Source organism: Paroedura picta, chromosome 10 (assembly GCF_049243985.1).
Source record: "Paroedura picta isolate Pp20150507F chromosome 10, Ppicta_v3.0, whole genome shotgun sequence".
In the NCBI taxonomy this organism is placed as follows: domain Eukaryota; kingdom Metazoa; phylum Chordata; class Lepidosauria; order Squamata; family Gekkonidae; genus Paroedura; species Paroedura picta.
Window position 1 is genome coordinate 43206853 of NC_135378.1, and position 15485 is coordinate 43222337.

The following is a 15485-nucleotide window of genomic DNA, read 5'->3' on the forward strand; positions in this document are numbered from 1 at the left end:
ATGTAATTCAACTTGATACAACAAAACTTGTATGATATCATCTTATATAAAGGGCAAGGATATATGACATATACATACAAATTTACAGGAAAAATAACTTCTATTATCAAATTGATGAATAATCTATATTCTTCTAAGAAATATTCTAAAGTTAGTGTTATACTTCTATGCTAAGTAGTATTTGAAGATGTTTATACATACAACTTGTGTAGAGTGTCAGAATGTTAGGGTCAAATGTCTAATCAGGCATGGGTAATCTTGTGCTACTCACAAACTCTCATCTTGACCTATCTCACATGGTTTTTATGGTCATAAAATGGAAGCAAGAACAATGTCAACTCTTGGGGTTGCTACTGGTGGGAGCAGGGATAAATGAATTAGATGGAAAGAATCATTTTAGGAGAAGAAGATCCATTCCTATGGTTTGAATCCAACCCTGATTTGAATAGCTCAGGCTGACTGTTCATGTACTGGATAGCATTTTCCAGCATCATAGTAAACTTAATAGGGATGAGAATGAAGCAGCTTATGAACTAGTTAGTGAGTAATTTTGGGTGATTCATGGTTCATGAAGTGAAGTTCATGGCAGATCAAATGTCATGAACTTTCAAGCTGTTCAGGGTGATTTATGTATGGATACATTTCCAGACAGGCTATCTCTGCTCAATCTAAACATTTACTAAACTTCAGAGCAATGGGGGAACAAAACTTGGAAGGCAAGGAAAGAAACATGTGAGGGAGTTCCCCTGTAACTTTAATGTTTATAGCTTATACAGGATCCATACTACGTACCCTGAAACTCCTGAACCTTCACTTGTCATTTCCTGGGGATATCTTTTGGATGGTGTAACTTGAACCTCATAAATCCAATCCTCAGCAACCTTGAAAGGCAGGTAGAGGAGAGTCATTCAGAGTTCTCTTGTGAGTTTGGTATGTCCAACACACTGGGGCAAGGTGACTTCTACCAAGTCATGAGCCTCACAATTGAATCAGGTTTTTTAGCTCCTAAAATGTATGTTGGTTCATGGTTCACAAACTGGGAACACCACAAATTGGACACAACTACATGTTCATGGTTCATGCCTATCCTTATCCATGGTTCCTCTATATATTTATGAAACAGCCTGGGGGGTGGGACATGCCTGGCTGTCCTAGTTGGAATAGAACCAATCAGGGTGCAGCTCTGCACCTCCCGGTGTCCCCTGGGTCCTAGCACCCATTGCATTCCTGCTTGCAATGGGCTTTCTGGCTAGTTCCTAATAAGATATAAGATTTGCACACTACAACCAGTGGAAAGGACTCATGATAGGACTTGATTCCTAATATACTCTTCTCCCAGCACCATCTTATAATTCCCAAAGGCTGTTCATGTTCATGAACCAAATACCACACAACACAAAGTGCTTCTGTGATGTGGGAAACTGAGAAAAAGTCACCCCTCTATTGCAAAATCAGTGATGTAAGACTAGAGGGATAACAAGGATTGCAGGCCCACTTCCCATATCTACATTGCCATATTCTGATGAAATCCATAGAATTTAACCAAGCAGCTGTCATGGAGATGGCGAACAACTCCTGTACTGCAACCGTACTTAGGGTGATTTTATGAATGTGCATAACTACAGGCTTTGCAAAAATCGCACTAGGCCACTGAACATGTGGCCTGACTATTCTTACAACCACGATTATCAACAATATGAAAAATGTTTGCTTATTTAAAAGTACTGCCCCTCAGTCACATTGTCATCATTAGGAAAGTCAGTAACCACTTCCACCACAGTACTAGCAGTGCTATCCTTAAGCCGAGTTACAGCTTTCTAAGCCCGCTAACTTCAACCGACTTCAAAAGCAATAACTGTTTAGGACTACATTATAAGATACTGCAAATTGGTGTGCTATATTTCGCTAGGAGATTTTGAATATTCTTTTAACAGAATTTAGAATTATTATAAGGCTGAATTCCTTCAATATGGTTATTTAACTTTTGTGCCTTGTCTGGATTTTGCCTCCTATGCATGCATCTGTGAGATGGTTTAAACACCTGCTATTTTCCTCAATTCAAACGAGCATTCTAAAGACCACTTCTGAAGATATCTTTTTCTATTTGAATAGCAATCTGCTGTGATTAACACTTTTGCTGGAGCAGAATCATTAGAGACTGCCAGGTTCCTATTATTTTGTCATAGAAAAATTATACTTTTCAGCTTGTATTGTTCAGCAAGTGAAATCCAAGGTTTTCTTTTAACTCAAGTATTCTCCAAAAGAAAGCCCCAGACGCTTCTTACTTATTCCAAATAATAGTTTCAGCAGCAAAAAATAAAATGATTGTAAGGTTGTTGTTTTTTAAAAAATCACATTGGTTTTCTTTTTTAGATACTGTAATTAATGTTGAGTAATTAAGTCAACTTTCCAAAGAAGTTTCAACTTCACTTTGGGTCTTGGTGATTTCACTTTGACATTTGACTTTACTCAGAATCATACACAGTGCAGTTCAACCCCTTTAAAAAGCTGTGCATCCATATGGAAAATCTGATCATAGATGAGGATTTAATATTACTTAGCTTGTGTATAGTATATGTCAGTTGCACCAAACACTTCATGCACATTACCTTGATAAGAGCCAACATGGTGCAATGGTTATGAGCGGTGGCCTTTAATCTGAAGAGTTGGGTTCGATTCCTAACTCCTCCACATGCAGCCAGTGGGGTGACTTTGAGCTAGTCACACTCCTGTTACAGCTGTTCACATAGACCTAATATGCACAGTGGCCACTGCACTGGGCCACTGCCGGATCCTTTAATTATATTTATCTATTTATAATAGCTTTTATTAACTGCCGCTCCTGGGTCTACCGGCTTGTGGTGGTTTACGTTCAGTTATAAAAAAAACAACAGAATACAATAAAAACACAACAAAATACTAGCAGCAAGATCCCCTTTACATCCTCCCCCACATCCATACCCTGCAACAACCCCTACCACTGCCCCAGCCACTATCCAAGGGGTTACTCCTGCCCAGATATCCGGCACAAAAGGCCTGTGCAGGAAGGGACCCAATCTTCCTGGCCTGGCCTCAACCAAATGCCCCACCACTTTCTGTGTACTAATGGGGCAAGAAATCCCCCAGCACACACAATCCACCCTGGAGTTGTGCATGCACACACAGAACTCTGAGGCAAAAAAGGTCTGCTGTGCCTTGACATGGTGGCAACAGGAGGTAGGGTTTTTTCCCACTGCACATTGCTATCCCACCATTATGGAAGTGAAAAAAATGCCCTGTTCAGCTCCACACTGCCACAAAGTGCTGTGGAGCTGAACTGGGTATGTTGTGTCCCAGGTGGGACACTGTAGATGGGGGAGGAGATGGCCTGGAAGGCCTGGATCTTCCCTGTATGCATGGGCCTGTCCTGGCATAGCTGCCAATGGTGCCTGCATTACAAAAGGAAATTCTGAAAAAAATTGTTTTCTTAACGTGGGGCATCAGAGTCCCTAAAGCAGGCCAGGGCCAGGAGGGGGGCAGGCCAGTGTTGTTGTCATTTATGAGTGGGAATTTGCCCTGCTGCCATGCAAGTGCCAACCCAGCTTTTCCCTCCCATTCATAATCGGTCATAGAGTAGTTCTGACAGAGATCGCTCTGCCCTACCTACCTCACAGGGTGTCTTTTGTGGAGAGAGGAAGGCAATCGTAAGCTGTTTTGAGACTGTAGTGAAAATCAGAATATAAAAACCAAGTTGTCTTCTAGTACTCACCTTATATTGCCAATGGAAGACACAGCCCAGAAATGTAGCATAAATTTTTTGGCAAAATATCAAGAATGCAAAATTACAAAAGGAAATCGAAACCAACCTGAACAGAATTCAGGAAGCCAAAGGTTGAGCTGTAACAACAATATTAAAAAAAATCTTTACAAATATTTATTAAAGAAAGTGCACTGATTCAGTTTTTTTTAAAATGTTCTAATCTCATCCATTACCTTAAACAGCATATCATAGAATCATAGAGTTGGAAGGGACCTCATGGGTCATCAAGTCCAACCCCCTGCACTATGCAGGACACTCAAAACCCTATCACTCATCCATTGTAACCTGCCACCCCCTTGAGCCTTCACAGAATCAGCCTCTCTGTCAGATGGCTATCTAGCCTCTGTTTAAAAATTTCCAAAGATAGAGAACCCACCACCTCCCAAGCAAGCCTGTTCCACTGAGAAACTTGTGACTTGAAGCTCAGGATGGGATGAAATATAGATCTTTAAAAAAAAATCCAAAGTAAGAAGAAAGGAGCTATCAGTTCAAAATATAGTATCTTCATATTCCACTATTATGTGTGCTAGTTGGCCAGTTTTCTTCTTCCATATGGTTACTGACCTGCTGATATAATGCAACCTGAAAGTAGAGTTTTGCCCCCCAAAATTAATACAACTTGGTATGGTGTTTTGCTATATATTTTTCTGCCACCTTGAAAATATATGAATCGTGTATGCTGTCCTACATTTTCAATTCCAACTCTTTTCCCTTGCATTTATTTTTGTTTTGCCTTTCCTGCCCCTCATCAGCCTCTTTCCATCTTGCTTTGACCTTGCTAGAATTGCTAGATGCCAAGGTTTGACCCTGGCTGTACAGACCTTTGATGATTGTCCCTTAAATCTACAGCGTGAAGTCAGGAACGTGATCTGAAGGCTTTTGGCAACTTCATTCTCTGTATTAACCTCTTATTTTTTTTCTTTTACCCTTTTGTCACTACACGTTTTTTTCAAGTAATTGCCAAATGCATCTTCTTCCCAAAAGCATAACAACAGGCAAAACATTAACACCCGTGTTCAAACAACATGAGGTCTGAGTAGAAGATCTGATTCCCCTCCCCCAATGCTAGGCAGTGGTACACCCGGGTCATCTATGGCAGAGGTTATGACTCCCCTCTTACCACTTCCCCTGTTGGATGGTATTAGGGGGGGATAGGATGGGTACCGCCATGCTTTCTTATTCATACTCTGTAATTTTTGGAGTATACTTGTCAGCATCACACTGAAATTAATGAGCCTTCCTTCCTTCCTTTCTCAGTATTATTAGCTGGAGAGCCAGTTTGGTGTAGTGGGTAGGAGTATGGACTTCTAATCTGGCATGCCGGGTTCGATTCTACACTCCCCCATATGCAGCCAGCTGGGTGACCTTGGGCTCGCCACGGCAATGATAAAACGGCAATGATAAAACGAGCAGTGATATCAGGGCTCTCTCAGCATCACCCACCTCACAGGCTGTCTGTTGTGGGGAGAAGAAAGGGAAGGCGACTGAAAGCCACTTTGAGCCTCCTGAGGGTAGAGAACCAATTCTTCTTCTTCTTCTTCTTCTTCTTCTTCTTCTTCTTCTTCTTCTTCTTCTTCTTCTTCTTCTTCTTCTTCTTCAACTCTGACAGATGTTATCAATGGGTCCATCAGTATGGTTATAGTGTCAACTTTTTTCTCCATAACGAGATGATATAAAGTGTTATAATTATTCTCTCCCTAAGAAAACCTGGTTTGCGGGGCCAACAACACACTCCTTGAAATCAGAGGTGATTAACCTGGAGTGGGAAGGGGGTATACCACCAATAGGAAAAAGATCTGCCCAGCAACTGCTGACCAACCCAGACTGCCTTTTTCTTTTGCTGGAAGACACACATATACCATGCTGAGAGCTATTCCACTCTACCCAGGCGACCAGCCATTGCTGGACTGCCTGTGCAAGGCTACGCCCCAGTCCCTGAGTCTGGCCATGCAGGTAGCCCCTTCACTGAGGGAGGCTGGCAATGTCCTAGCCACCCATGGACAGCTGTTCAGGAGACGGGCCATGAGCAGCCGGGCCCCTTGCCAGAACTCCTATCATGCTGTAGCCACACCTTCTCCAGTTCCACCAATAGCACAGGGACCCACTGTGTGCTCGGCCACTGTTGGACAGGAAGCTCGCAGGTTTTATGACTTTCGTTTGCCATCTGTCAACCTCTGTGTACATTTGTATGAATGCATGCAAGGGCCAGTGCATCCCTCCAGCTTCACTCCCTTGTGGCACGGCACGTACACCTGTTGGGGAAAGAGGTCATTCCTTCCCCATTGTCAATTTCCTGGATTCATCTCCCTTTCTCCTGAGGAGGAATGCAGACATCATTCACAGACAGCAAGAGAGTGGGGGAGAGGCTCCTCAAAAGGGTGCGATGCCTTAGATTCCCCCCTCCCAAGCAGCCATTTTCTCCAGGGGAACTGATCTCTGGATTCTACTTGCCCTCCAAATTTGGCAAGATTTAGAAATGAGTGGTGGCACACTACCATATTCAAAAGCACAAAGATTTTCCTCTGCCTTTCAGGCAAGGATAACATGTAGAAGTGGGAGAAGAGGGGACATGATAGCCCTCTTTAAGTATTTGAAAGGTTGTCACTTGGAGGAGGGCAGAATGCTGTTCCCGTTGGCTGCAGAGGAAAGGATGTGCAGTAATGGGTTTAAACTACAAGTACAATGATATAGGCTAGATATCAGGGAAAAAAAATTCACAGTCAGAGTAATTCAGCAGTGGAATAGGCTGCCTAAGGAGGTGGTGAGCTCCCCCTCACTGGCAGTCTTCAAGCAAAGGCTGGATACATACTTTTCTTGGATGCTTTAGGATGCTTTGGGCTGATCCTGCGTTGAGCAGGGGGTTGGACTAGATGGCCTGTATGGTCCCTTCCAACTCTATGATTCTATGATTCTGTGATTCTAAGAAGACGTAGTATAGGAAAATCCTTAATGTATAGTGCGATCATGATCTCACTTACTTGTCCTGAATATTATTGAAACTGCAAATTGGGCTGGATAGTAATAATTTCTGGAAGAAATGTCCTCATTGTTTTTTGTACTGTGGGTTTTTTTTTTCTAACTTCGCAGCGCCTTGTTTGCAAGGACCTTGAGACATTTTGGGCGCTCACTTGATGGCCTGTGTTGTGTGATTTATAGAAAACAACATGACATATTCTGTGATCATTTTTTTTTTGCCTGACAGATGAACAGGGAAGTAAAGTTTACATTAGGGAAGCACCATCAGTCATCTCTTTTGGAGAGGTGAGACTCTGGCATCAAGGCTTGAGACCCTGGGCAGCTTTCAGCAATGAAGAGTCTGGTAGCCTGGAGGGTTAGGCTCCTTCAAGAGACCCTACAACATTTATTTGCAGTGAGGAGCAAGAGCTGCAAGGGCAGGGAAATAGGGCAGATAGCTTCATTTCAGCTCTGAGTCAGATAAAGATTGCTCAAAATTCAGAACATGTGTAGCGGAAAGGGCAGAGATGTAATCTGACCTTATTTCTTCTCTAAAGTTTTAAGACTGGTACCTGTATTATAGATTAACAGCTACAGATGACTAAGTTTGGAGCCAAGCTTGCTGCAAACACCATGAGCCATTCTGCACAATGACCAATGTTGCTAAATGTTTTCAGTATGCAGAAACACTATATTTAATAGTGGAATTTCATCATTCCACATACCTTCAATTCTAGTGGAATATTGAGGTCCCAGTAGCGGTCTATTCATTCCCCACAGGTTTCCGGTCTTGCTGGAATCGCAATAAAGGAGGCGACATTTTTCCACGCTTATTCCCGCCCCTGGCCGTCAATCAAACAGAACAGCCAATGAACTGTTGTGTTCGTGCTCCCGAAAAGCCCCTTTCCCTTTAAAAACTGTTTTTAAAAACACGAAAACACCAGTAGTGATGAGTATTTATTCATTCAATGTCTCAAGACCCTTTTCACTGGTGTAGGAGCTGGTGCTTAATTGTTTACACGCTCTTCAAGTAAACCCCCCCCCCAGGTGAAAATTCTGGCCGACATTACGGGCAGTATTGAACAGGGGGCTGTATTGTGCTCAGGAACTTTAAAGACAATTGCAGAAGGGACCTTTGTTTTAATGTTAAGCACTTCTGTGGAGGGACTTCAGCTGGAGAAACCTCGCTTATTCATTGCTTTCGCCGGTTTAAGGGAGAAAAAAATGGCGATCGCGTCTCCAGAAGCTCGGGGGTGAGAGCTAGGTAGGGACATTCTTTCTACAGCTATTTTGAGAACACACATGTCTTTCGCTGATGTGTTGCGGCTTGTGCTCAGAAGTGTAGCATTTTTTTCAGGGGGAATCCACTTGTGATGCAGAGTGGTAAGAGCCTCTTGTGGTACAGAGTGGTAAGGCAGCAGACATGCAGTCTGAAGCTCTGCCCATGAGGGTGGGAGTTCAATCCCAGCAGCCGGCTCAAGGTTGACTCAGCCTTCCATCCTTCTGAGATCGGTAAAATGAGTACCCAGCTTGCTGTGGGGTAAACGGTAATGACTGGGGAAGGCACTGGCAAACCACCCCGTATTGAGTCTGCCATGAAAACGCTAGAGGGCGTCACCCCAAGGGTCAGACATGACTCGGTGCTTGCACAGGAGATATCTTTATCTTTACATTTACCACTTTTCGGGATTTCCCCCTAAGCACTATAAAATTCCAATTGTTGCTGGAGTTTGTTGGGAGTTTTGCGGTTTGTTTTCGACGTCATGCAGAATGTTAAATTAATAGCATTTTAAAAAGGTAAGACTTCAGCTACATTTAAGCTGTATGGAATGGACCCATGAGTTCACTGAAAGGCACTTCCCTTTGACTACCCCAAGCTACTGTTGAGGCCTGAGTGTGTCTGGGTCCAGCTGGCTCCCACCCTGTTTGACTCTAAGAGGCAGATCAGTGAGTCTTGCCAAGATCAGCCCCTGAGTTTCAGCCACTGACAACTGTCTCCTCTTCAGAAGCACCAGGTCTGCCTTTGGAACCCAGCCCAGAGCATGAACCAAAACTAGGCATAAGCACCCAGCATCTCCTGCCTTTGGACTTCAACCTGGTTGCTGAACCCCCGACAGCCCGCATCTCTCTGCCCTCTTCTCCTGAAGTCAGAAAACAATGGCATAAGATGCGGTGCTTTGCTTTGCAGGAAAGGCAGAGGAGCACATGGCTAATTGCTCAAGGATGACCTGGCTTCCCAGAGTCAGCTACAGATGATTAGCTGCATGTCAGGCTTAAAAGTGGTGAGTGCAAAAGTCCATTCATGTTGGCACTGTTATTACTTCCAGACCTCCGCCTCCAGAGCTTGTTCTTGACTTCTTGATCCCTGACTTGACTATGGTCCTTCTTGTTCTTATTGGACTTGGCAGGTGAATGACTGATTTCTCTGTTGTGACCCTGTCTTTGCCCACTCCCTTCAAACTCTCTGGCTGCCTGCACATCTCTCCCTGCTGCACTGGAGACTTGACAGGGGGTCCCTCCACAAGATAATTAAGTACATTATGAGTACATTATGAGTTGGGGTGGACTTGCAGGGACACATGGCAGAAATCAACCTCTCATTCTTACATGAACAGAGCAAAAATTGGTACAACAATGAAATACATTGTGGGACCTTGAAATTTCTGCTGTTGTCTTTTTGCAGAGGGAATAGGGAGGCAAGAAAAAATGCCTTTCCCCATGAAATCCATTCTGGAAATGTTTAAATCTGCCCTGTCATTTATAGTCCTTTTGTAGATTGAGGTTATGGACAGAGTGAAAAGGCAGTTAGAGCATTGATGAGGCTTATCTATATTGCATGAACTTTCTCACAGAATTAAGTTGATTGGAACTTTAAATGTGATGTGCACCAGTGGCTATTTTCTTTACTAGTGTCAGGTGAGCATGGATATTTATTTTAATTATCCATTAAAACAAGGCATTCTTATCTTGGAATGGTACTTTAGGCTAAACTTTTAGGTTAAAATCTTTTTAAAAACCATTTCACTATGTTAAGTAACTCATTAGAAAAGTTTCTGATGGTGGCTGCTTCATGAACTCACAGTGAAAACTTTCTGCTTGTGATATCACAGTGTGCCTCTTGCTACAGCAATGACTGTTATTCATAAACTACGGCATACAAGCTTAGTACAAAGGGGAAAACATACAGTGAATGGAAAAATAATCAGTTGGAATTGTCCACTGTCACATAAGGCCATAAAAATATAGGAAGGTGTATCAGTCCATGAGGAAATTAATTGAGTTTATGTTTTACATCAGAAATCTACAGTTTCTCCTGCTCTAAAAGTCCCTTATTCCCTCTTTATATTGTGCCGAGTGTGTCTGAAAATGAAAACCCATGTAACATTTGGGTAGCTGATAAAGATAGTAAATGTACCTTAGTTTGAGTAGTTGCCTTTGTTCTGAGGCAACATTCCAGCAACACCCTTTGATTCCATTGATTATGATATTTTCATATTTTTTCTATTTACCAAATTAAAATAGATATGGCACACTGGTTGTCTCAAGAGCTTTGCTACCACATCTTCTAGTTAAGTACAAGGCTAAAGACAATACGGTTCCGTGTGAATAATCGTGTAATTTGTGAATTGTGAATAATCATGTAATTTGTGAATTGTGAATAATCATGTAATTTAGTGACTTATTAATTTATTCATTCTGACCCCTAATACTGTGTTAAGGCAGTGGTTTGGGTTAAGGCAGTGGTTCTCAACCTTCCTAATGCCTTGACCCTTTAATACAGTTCCTCATGTTGTAGCGACCCCCAACCATAAAATTATGTTCTTTCACAGGATTTAAACTGAAACTAAACAATGGCATGAAGATCCATTGTTCATGATTGTATATAAATTGTTTGTCCCCCGGGGTTTCTCAGTTCAGTTCTGCTTCTTGTCCCATCATGCCAATCTCACTCTTTTTAACTTCTCCAGACAGAAAAATCAACCCCCAGAAGGCTGTTGCGTGGATGAAATGGAAGAAGACCCCCTTGGAGAGAAGGGCTGCTTGCCCTGCTGCGACCTCTGAGAAAGGATCGTTCGACCCCTAAAGGGGTTCCGACCCCCAGGCTGAGAACCACTGGGTTAAGAAAAATACATTCCAGTAAGCTGTATGATATGTGGGGATCAAACTGTTCATCCAGTCTCCATTCCATTCTGGTTTAGATACTTCTTGCACCACAATATACAATATACTGCGAGCTTAAATGGACTCTGGGGAATGGTAGAGAACAGGAAGCCTGGAAGATCATTGTCCATGTGGTCTCGATGGGTCGGACATGACTTCACAACTAACAAAAACAAATACAAAATACACAATATACATTTGGGGAAACACTATATGTGGTTATTGGGAGTTATCCTGTGGAGTTCTAGAGGAATCTGTGTCATCTGCTATGCTTTTAAAGATATTTTTGCAAGACCATTACATCAGATTGCCTCATGCACTGGAGTTAGATACCATCATGATGCTGATAACATTAAGGAATATCCAGGTGCTGCCATTGCTATCCTGGACATTTGCTTAGATGTTGTGATCAAGTGACCAAGACAGAACCACTGAAGTTAAATCCAGGGTTGGTGCTAATGGTGGTGGGGTTATATCATTCAGTAATGCTGATGTGTTCGAGAATCCTCTCACCCTCTTCCCCCCTTTCATTGGTGGTCTCTATTGAGACTCTAGTTTCAATGAATCAAGCTTTTGACTTAAAATGGGTGTTTTTTCCAGTTTCATCTTGTTGGTCAATTGGATTCATAAAACTGCCCCTCTTGGCACATCCACCCGGGGGTGGTGTACAACCATTTAAAAAACAGTCATACAATAAAACATGATAAAACTTATTGTATCAATATTGTCTCTATTCTTAGCTGATCTGGTAACAATCATCCATGCTATTGTAACCTCTGGAAATACTACTGAAATAGTACATTGCATTGCCCTGGAAAATTATGCAGAAATTCAGTTATAATAGCCCAATTACTATCTGGAATTGGTGACTAGTTTATATTAAAGCTATTTAAAGATCAGTACGTGGGCTTTCAATTTGTTCCTTCAAGATGCTGAAATGGAAACATGTTTAATAGTTTTTGTGGTGTATTTGATTGTCTGGTCATCCTGATGGGTAAAAGGGCAGAATCTAAATGTTGTAAAAGATGTAGTGTTGGGTTTGTGCTGGAAAAGGGATGGGGGGGGGGTCCTTGAGCATGCTCCACTGTTCCAATTTATTTCCTTATTCAACATCTGTCGTTTTTAATTTAATTTTATGCCTTCTAGAGTCATTTCTTTTGTTTTTCAGTGTGCAGAAAAATGCAGTCACATCTTGGCCAGAATCCAAGACTGATTCAGATTTATGTTCCTATGAATGCATCCCTGCAACTTCATGACAAACTGCTTTTTGAAGCATGGCATTGGTCTCATCTGTGCAAACAAAAGCCAATGTTCAACTGGGTTTGTTAAAGGCCTTTGCATAAGCTTAAGCAATTTTTAAAATCCTGTCCTTTATTTTTAAGTTAGCAGAGATGCATGATGGTTATGTTGTGGTTTAAGTTATTGTTTAACAAGGAAATTGATTTATGAGGAATTTGTGATGCTGAATTGTGACAAATATCCATTTTCTGGCAAGCTGCCTGTACTGAAAAAAGAAGGGAGTATACCTACTAATCTAGGAGGGCTTTCTGATTCTATAGGACCCTGAAAAATAAAACAGTGGTCTGGTCCAAGGGAGGGATAGAGCGAAAACAGATTATAGATGGGGGAAGGCAGCAAGATCATTTAGTAATCCAATTCTGTCTCCTAGTTTTCTACCCCTCCCAGTTTAGTGTCATCTGCAAATTTAATAAGCACCCCCTCTACTACTTCATCCAAATCATTTATAAATATGTTGAACAACACAGGACCCAGGACGGATCCATGAGGCACTCCACTCATCACTACTCTCCAAGAAGATGATGAACTATTTACAAGAATTCTAGAGTATCATGACAATGTGATAAAGTCATTTTCAGGGTTATACCGAATTGATGTCACAGTTCAGAACAATGTCTATTTCCTTAAGCCTACCACTGGTTGCTCTTACTGGCCTGGCAACTATATTCCCATATCAGAGGACTGTGTTCAGTTTGGGGCACCACAAATAAAGAATGAGATAGAGAAACCAGAGAATGCCCAGAGGAGGGCTATGAAGATGGTGAGGGGTTTGGAGACCCAGTCGTATGAGGAAAGGTTGAGGGAGCGTTATCTGTTCGGCCTGGAGAGAAGACAACTAAGAGGTGATATGATAACCATCTTCAATACTTGACTCTCATATAAAAGATAGAGAAGAGTTGTTTTCTGTTGCCCAAGAGGGGCAGATCAGAACCAATGGGTTGAAATTAATGCAAAAGAATTTTTGGCTAAACAGCCAGATGTTCCTGACAGAACGGTTCTTCAGTAGAACAGGCTTCCTTGTGAGATGGTGGTTTATCCTTCTTTGGAAGTTTCTAAGCAGAAGCTAGACATCTGACAGAAATGCTGGTTTTATGAACTTAGGCAGATTGTGAGTGGGTGGACAGGAAGGGATGTGCCATTGTTTGTCTCTTGTGGGCCTTGCTTGCATATTCAGGGAATTGCTGATTGCCACACTGTGGGATGATATGTGAATTTCCTCCAGGCCAAACTGGATTCTGGAGATTTTTGGCTGGGTGGGGATCACTTGGGCATGAAATTGGGGTCACTGTAGATCGGCAAGTAATTGTGAGTTCCTGCATTGTGCAGGGGGTGGACTAGATGACACTGGAGGTCCCTTCCAACGTTATGATTCTCACCCAACTCTGTGGTTTTGTCATAAAATTTGGGGGGAGTCCTAGAAGGTCACCCTGACAAGAAAATGTTGTTTCCAGAGTTGTGCTGGAAGTGACATTGTGCTGTTGAAATGATGCCTCTTTCCCCACATCCCCCCATCCCACACACACACACTGTTCTATCAAATTGCATTTGGTAACAGGGACTGCTGGTAGGATGTATGGCAATCGACATGAAGCCAGACCACTGAGTCCAGGCTGGTTCCTCAGTTGTATACCATTTTCTCAGTGAAATTCCTGAGGCAGAGAAAAGCAGAAGCTATGGCCTTTGCTCTCCCACCAGATGATAGTGTGTATTCATATCACAGCAGAGAAGACATGTGTGATCAGAGTTTAGGAAAGCGATCTACGTGTGGGAGAACTGCTAATCTCAGGCTTATGATTTCTCATTGTTACAATTTCACGTAAAAGCCCTATATAACAGCATCCTTTACCGGATACAAAATCCCCCACTGCTCTTAACTAGGGAGGAAATATAGGGGCTTCTTTCTTTTCATGTTTGGGGGTGGGGCTGGAGAAATCTGTTTTTAAGCACAAGTAGAAGGCATGGGACAGACAAACTCAGACCTGCTGCATCCCAGGTCTTTATTTAGTGCCTCAGACATTTGCTCCTGACTGTTGGTAGAAAGGGCTGTCAAGTCACAGATGATTTATGGCAATCCCACAGTGTTTCAGGACAACAGATGGACAGAGATTATATCAATGTATGTTGAACCAAGTTAGACAGAGGGAATAACTCAGGAACACAAGGGAAGATAGCTACAAAAAGTGACTCAGCAGAGAAGCAGAGGGCAGGGGAGTTCAAGAGATAGAAGGTGATTGATTTAATACTTTCCCTTATTACTTCTGCCTGACTCTCAGTTGATACGTCCTCCACTTGAAGCAGCAGTGGTTTGCAATTGCCAGCCTCTGCATAGGAACCCAGCACTCCCTTTGAGGTCTCCCAAGGTCTAACCAGGGCCAGCCTGCTTACCTTCCAAGATCTGACATGCTCAGGCTATCCTGGCCCATCCAGGGCAGAGTCTGCACTTACTTTGTTTATTCCATTATCAATTCTGTTGAATTCAGATTGATTTGAACTCGAGTCTTCCTCTTTCCCCCCTCCCCATTGAAACAGAAAGTGTTCTACACATGGTTAGGGTAGTTCAGAAGGGGGGGGGAGCTAAGCCTCTTTCTTTTTTTTCTTGAAGGGGGGGGGGGAGAAGAGCCAAGCAGGGAGCCTCTTTCTTTTCTTGGAGGGGGGGGAAAGGGTTGAAGAAGGCAGAGGAGGGAGAAAAAATCCAAGACTGACAGAAGTTGAGAGAAATTAGGGGCTTCTCCTTTAAGGCAAGTTTGTCACATGACCACCTTTGGCCAATCAGGGCGTCTCTACCATGGAGGTTCAAAACAGCCTGCTTTCCCAATCTGAATCTTAAAATATTGAGCATTTAAAGCACTCTAAGATATTGCACAATAAACGTAGGGTCACTCCAGATCAATCCTTCTTGCTGCAGAAGGAAAATTTAAATTGCCCAAAACCAAAACGGAAATCGCATTCTGTGTAGATGGCAGGGACTGAATTGACCTGGGATTGGAATAAAAGCTCTGTGCAGTTTACACCCAGGACAGGGCTTCTTCTGTCTTGACTTCAGAAATTCAACTAGGAGAAACATGCTTAATGACAGAACACGGTGTATTAAAATGAGGGTAAGGCTTAGGTCCTTTCCGTCACATGCTGGGTTTTTTAAAATAAATACACCATACCCTCATGATTCATGCAAGAAGAAAAAAACTATTTGTCATATAGAAAATCTTGGGTTTTCAGATCAGTTGCGTTGATCTGAAGCAGCAGAACAAAATTTGAATCCAGTAGCATCTTT